The sequence below is a fragment of the Dipodomys merriami genome, unplaced genomic scaffold, assembly GCF_024711535.1.
Source record: "Dipodomys merriami isolate MVZ:Mamm:240054 unplaced genomic scaffold, mDipMer1.0.p SCAF_115, whole genome shotgun sequence".
Taxonomy (NCBI): domain Eukaryota; kingdom Metazoa; phylum Chordata; class Mammalia; order Rodentia; family Heteromyidae; genus Dipodomys; species Dipodomys merriami.
In genome coordinates this window covers 942653-948570 of record NW_027202438.1, presented here as the reverse complement: position 1 = coordinate 948570, position 5918 = coordinate 942653, and the positions used below count along the sequence as shown (strand labels likewise).

General features: G+C 39.9%; 1 pseudogene; it reads right to left on the bottom strand.

The window, feature by feature from the left end:
• Nucleotides 1-5603: 5603 nt before the first annotated feature.
• LOC138822784 (U6 spliceosomal RNA) lies at nt 5604-5702 on the bottom strand (annotated as a pseudogene).
• Nucleotides 5703-5918: the final 216 nt, after the last annotated feature.

The window sequence follows — 5918 nt, the reverse complement described above, 5'->3', positions numbered from 1 at the left end:
TATAGTATCATGTCATCTAAAAAAAGGGATAGTTTAATTTCTTCTTTCCCTATGCGGACCCTTTTAATGTCTTTTTCTTGCCTTATTGACCTGGCTAAGGACTTCAGGGCTATATTGAACAGAAGTAGAGCCAGTGGGCATCTTTGCCTGTTCCGCATTTTAAGAGAATTCGTTATAGTTTTTCCCCATTAAGTATAGTATTAGTTATTGGTCTGTCGTAAATGGCTTTTAATGTTTTAAGAAATGTTCCTTCTATTCCTATTGTCTTTAGAGCTTTTAGCATGAATGAATGTTGAATTTTATCAAAAACCTTTTCTGCATCTATGGAGATAATCAAGTGATTCTTGACCTTGGCTCTGTTGATGTGTTGGATTATATTTATTGATTTATGTATGTTAAACCATCCCTGCATCTCTGGGATGAAGCCTACTTGGTTTTAGTGTATGTATTTTTATGTGTTTCTGGATTCTGTTAGCTAGAATTTTGTTAACGATCTTTGCATCTGTGTTCATCAAGGAAATTGGCCTGCAATTCTTCTTTGGTTGGGTCTTTGCCTGGTTTGGGGATGAGTGTAGTATTGGGATCATAGAATGAGTTTGGGATAACTCCCTTTCTCTGAAGCGCTTGAGGATTATAGGTATTAGTTCTTCTTTAAATGTCTTATAGAATTCTGTTGTGAATCCATCTGGCCCTGGACTTTTTTTTTGTTGGAAGACTTCTGATTGTTTCCAGTATCTCGTTGTAGGATATCGGCTTATTTAATTGATTTACTTCTACTTTGCTCAATTTGGGCAACTTGTATTTCTCTAAAAATGCATCCATTTCTGCCAGGTTTCCTTTCTTTAGAGAGTAAAGCTTTTGAAAGTAGTCCGTTAAAATTGTTTGCTCATCTTGGGTACGTGTTGTGATTTATCCCTTGGCATCCTTCATTCTGTTAATATGGGTTTCCTCTCTTCTTTTTTAATTAATCTTGCCAAATGTCTATCAATTTTATTTATTTTTTCAACCAGCTTTTTGTTTGGTTAATTTTGGCTATGAATCTCCAATTCTCTATTTCAATAATCTCGGCACTTAGTTTGGTTTTCTGGCTCTGTCTAGAAACTTTAGGTTCCATTTTTTCATGTTTTTCTAGCTGTTTTAATTGCAACATGAGATTTTTTTCTTCGTCTGTGTCTATTTTCTTGATGTGGGCACTGAGGGTACTAAATTTCCCCTCAGGACTGCTTTTGCTGTGTCCCACAAGTTTCTTTGGGAGTTATTTTCATTTTCATTGAGTTGTAGGAATTTTTTAATTTCTTCTTTAATCTCTTCCATTACCCATGCATTGCTTAGAAGTGTGCTGTTCAATTTCCATGTATTAGAGTAATTTATGCAGTATGCTTTGTTATTGAGAACTATCTTGATTCCACTGTGTTCAGATAGGATACAAGGGATTATGTCAATCTCCTTGAATTTTGCTTAAGTTCCTTCCATGAACTATGATATGGTCTATTTTGGAGATAGTACCATGAGCTGCTGAGAAGAATGTGTACTGTGTTGTTTTTAGGGTGAAATACTTGGTAAATGTCAGTTCTGCTTGAAGTATGGCCTCACTTAATTCAGTAGTTTCTTTTCCAGTCCTCTGGTCGGTAGACTTGTCCTTTGGTGAGAGTGGGGGTGTTAAAGTCTCCTAGTATTATCCTATTGGACTATTTTATTCCGTAAGTTTTCGAGTATTTGCTTAACATATTTGGGTGCACCAATGTTTGGGGAATGTAAGTAGATGATGGTAATATCCTCTTTATATGTTGTTTCCTGTATTAATATGTAGTGTCAATCCTTGTCTTTTTGTATTAATTTTAATGACAAGTTTATTTTGTCAGATATCACAATTGCTACACCTGCTTTCTTACTAGGGATATTTGATTGTTAGATCCTTTTCCAACCCTTCACTCTGAGTTTGTTTGCATGTATGGCTTAGAGGTGGGTCTCCTGAAGGCAACTGATGGATGGGTCATGTTTTAGGATCCAATCTGCAGTTCTTTTTCTTTTGATTGGTGAATTAAGCCCGTTAATCTTAAGAGATAGTATAGAGAGATGCATTATGGTCACTGTTTTTCTTCTTTCCTTTCCTCATGTGCTTGCTTAGATAGACTTCAATTAATGCCTGTCTGGGTGCAAGTCCCTGTTCCTCGTTGCTATTCTCAGGTTGTGTTCCACCTCTTAGTAGTCTTCGTAATGCTGGCTTAATGTTTATGTATTAATTTAGTTTTTCCTCGCTATTAAAAATTTTCAGTTCTCCATCGAAAATGAATGCTACCTTTGCCAAGTATATCAGACTGGGTTGACAGTTATTGGCTCTCAGGCAAATATCTTACTTTCCCAGGCCTTTCTTGCATTCAGTGTTTGTGTGGAGAGATCTGTAGTGATTCTAATATTTTTCCTGTTGTAGTATAGCTCCTTCTTCATTTTTGCTGCATGCAAGATTGTTTCCTTGTCATTCAGATCTGTCATTTATACTATAAGGTTTCTAGAAGTGTTTCTCCTGGGATCCTGCTTGTTAGGTGTTCTATATGCTTCTGTTATGTAGGTAAGATGTTCTTTTTTGAGATGGGGAAATTTTTCACTGATTATCTTGTGGAATAGGTGTTGCATTCCCTTGCTTTGATATTCCTCACCTTCGCATATGAAGGTTAAATTTCTTGGCACTATCTGCTTGCTCTTGAATTTCCCTTTGGCATAATTTAAGTGATTTTCCCATATCTGTCATTTTTTGGTCCAGTTGATGTATTCTGTCTTCTGTATCTGACATTCTACTTTCCATATTATTCACTCTATTAACTGTGGCTTCCATTGTGGTTCTCATGGAGGAAATCGACTCATTTATGGATTCGATGTTGGTTTTCAAAATACTAACCTTACTTCTTAATGAATTGTGTACTGCCTCTATTTTGTCACTTATCTCAGGGCTTACTGAGGTCTGTGCTGCCTCTATTTTTGCATGCATCTCCTGTTTGATGTCCAGCATCTCTTTCGATATTTCGATCCTGTGTTCTTTCAATTTCTGGTCTATTTCTCGCTTTATTTCTTGAGTAATTGCCTCCAGCACCTCTTGGATGTAGTGTTTGTCTTCCATTCCGGCTTTGCTCCCACTGGGAATCTCCCCTGGGTGGCTGCTGGCTTTTAGAGATAGCTTGCTATCCTAGGTGTTGATAAACCTTGTAATTTTTCTCTGTGATTTTCTCATGGAGATTCAGGGATTATTGCAGACTAATCTGAAATTTTGTTTTGGTCAATAGATGTCTGTCTTTGCTTGGTTACTGTTTCTGTGCAGGTAGAGAGAATCTGTACCTGATCTCAGTTGTTGGGGGCCAACCTCTAGCTGCTGGTCTGACCCACACAGAGTTATCGGCTCTCTGCTGTAGATCACTGGCAGTTCCCGCCTTTAGAAGGGTTGAGCAGCCTAGACTGCTCCTGTTTGTTCCTACAGGTGCTCTTGGCGAGTTCGAATGTGCTGGATGTACTCTCCCAGATGTTGGAGTCTGTTATGGGCTCCTGATGTTTTGTTTTATTTTACTTTTTTGGCTAGTTTGGGCTTCAACTCTGGGCTTGGGTGCTGTACCTGAGCTCTTCAGCTGAAGGCTGGCACCCTACCATTTGTCCCACAGCAACAGACCTGGTTCTTTCTGCTTATGTGTTGCTGAGGAATCAGATCCAGGGCCTCCTGCACCTAAGAAAGCACTGTACTGCTTAGCCACCTTACCAGCCTGAGCTCCTGACTCTTATCAGGTGCTGGCAGCCTGTGTTGTCCAATTCCTAGCCTAGAATATATGCATCGGGTTCTTGTGGGGTTTGGGTTTCTCTTGTCCTGAACTCCCCGGATCTTTTGGTGTCACAGGCATGATTCCCAGGGGGTGCAGTTCCCTGTTTTTCTCCCCTCTGCTGAGGCGTATGCTCAGCTTCTGATTTCAGTTGGAAGACGTTGGTTATGTTGCTCAGGCACCATGTCCCCAGGCCTGGTCCCGGCCCCCAGCCTGGGGCACACCAGTTGGACCTGTGCTGCTGTGTATCCCACCTAGATTATACAGCCTGGAGTACACAGTTCAAATTTCTTCCACCATTGGGTGTCTAGACACAGGGGCGCTGTTCATGGCTTGGGCGTTTAATCTCCCTTCCAGGGTCTCTCTTGTTCTAGCCTGGCCAGCTTAGTGTGCTCCATGGGCTGGTGGAGCTCTTGAACATTTTCTAGTTTTAGTGGGTCCTGTGGTGCAGGTTTTGGGGTAGGGGGACTGGCGATTTCCACCAGCTCTGGTCTCCCTGGAGGAATATACTCTCCCCTGCAGGGTACTCACCCTGTAGCTAGTTGTTGTTTTTGTGTTGTGTTGTGTTGCTGGTTGCCCTTGCAGTCAGAGTTCAATTGAAGTGGTTGTGGGCTGGCCTGAGAGGTGGTGGCTCTGTGTGTTTCTCTTCTGTCACTGCCTCCATTGATGCTATTCCTGTCCACTCCACGGGATGGGCCTCTGGCCTCCACCGGAGGGGTGGGGGAGGTGCCTCTGTGCAGGTTCTGGGCTCTGGGGTTTGTCTCTGCACTCTCCAGATCAGCACCAGTTCCTTTCAGTTCTTCTGCTCTGGTGTTCTGTGGGCATCTAGTGTATCTCTGGGGTTCCTGCAATGGGGCCAAATGGCTTTGGCGGAATGGAGCCTTTCTGCTCAAACAGAGAGTGAGGGATGGGGTGGGATCTTTGTGTAAGCTCCCTGCTTGGAGGTTTCTTCATTCGTCACAATCAGCGGGTCTGACACTGGTACCTCAGGGGGCTTTGGTGCGGGTGATCTGCAGAGAGCCCTCTGTGTCTCTGGGACACAGGCAGCTCCCACCGGGCTGGGCTGGCCATGACTTGGCACACTGCTGTGTGGCCAATAGACATTGGGGAAGGGGTCTTCACACCTCTCTGTTGTGAAATTCTTCTTTTTAACTTTATTTTTTTGTTTTTTCTCTGCTTCCTGTTTTTCTCTGGATGTTGGTCTTTTTGTTGTTGTTGGTCTCTTGGGGAGATTAAACATTGGAACTCCAACTCTCTTTTTGGTTGGGGTGAGCTGTGGCATTCCTCTACTTCCCCGTCGCCATCTTGGTCCCCCTCGAGTTTTTGCTTTTTTTAAATCAGAAATAATTTTAATTTATCTGTTGAAATGAGTACTAAAACAACTAAAGATATTTCTGGTGCTTATATGAAAAATTATACTTTAAAATATTCTGTATTCTGTTTGTATAATGCCCATAATCTATTTTATTCTTTCCTAGATATAAGACTTTGAATACTACATTGTTTTATAATATATAGGTTCATTAATAAATGGATCCTTTTAGATTGCATTCCATACAGAAACAGTTTAAGATTCCTTTTTTACTAGGTCCTTATAGTATATTACTTTGGAATAAAATGGCAATGTTGTCTAATTTTAAAAATTTTATAAAGATTATGTTATGTAAAGGGTTTTCTAAGGCGAAGATTTAATACACTGATATCAAACTAACTTTTATTTATATGAATTACATGTATTGTTACACTGTTAATTTGTAATCAACTTTTTAATAATTGTTTTTCATTTCTAGCATCTGAAGAATGAAAAATAAGGAATAATTCACAGATTTTCATATCATCCTGTGCAATTGCCATGTTAATCTCTGTATTGTTGTAATTTGGGTATATGTGCTTCTGAAGAATGTAATGTTCTCTAGTTAATGATGCAATCTTTTACAGGATTATATCCTTGGGTGCCTATTTGTAACAAAAAAACCTTAATGTTCCTAACAATGCTACTGATCTTATTTCCTTAAAATTCTGTGTATAATGGAAAATAATTATATTGTTCAGTCGAATGCTCACGTTTGTAATTCTTTTGTCAATGATTATTTTAAGTCTTTTTCATTTTAGTTTTAA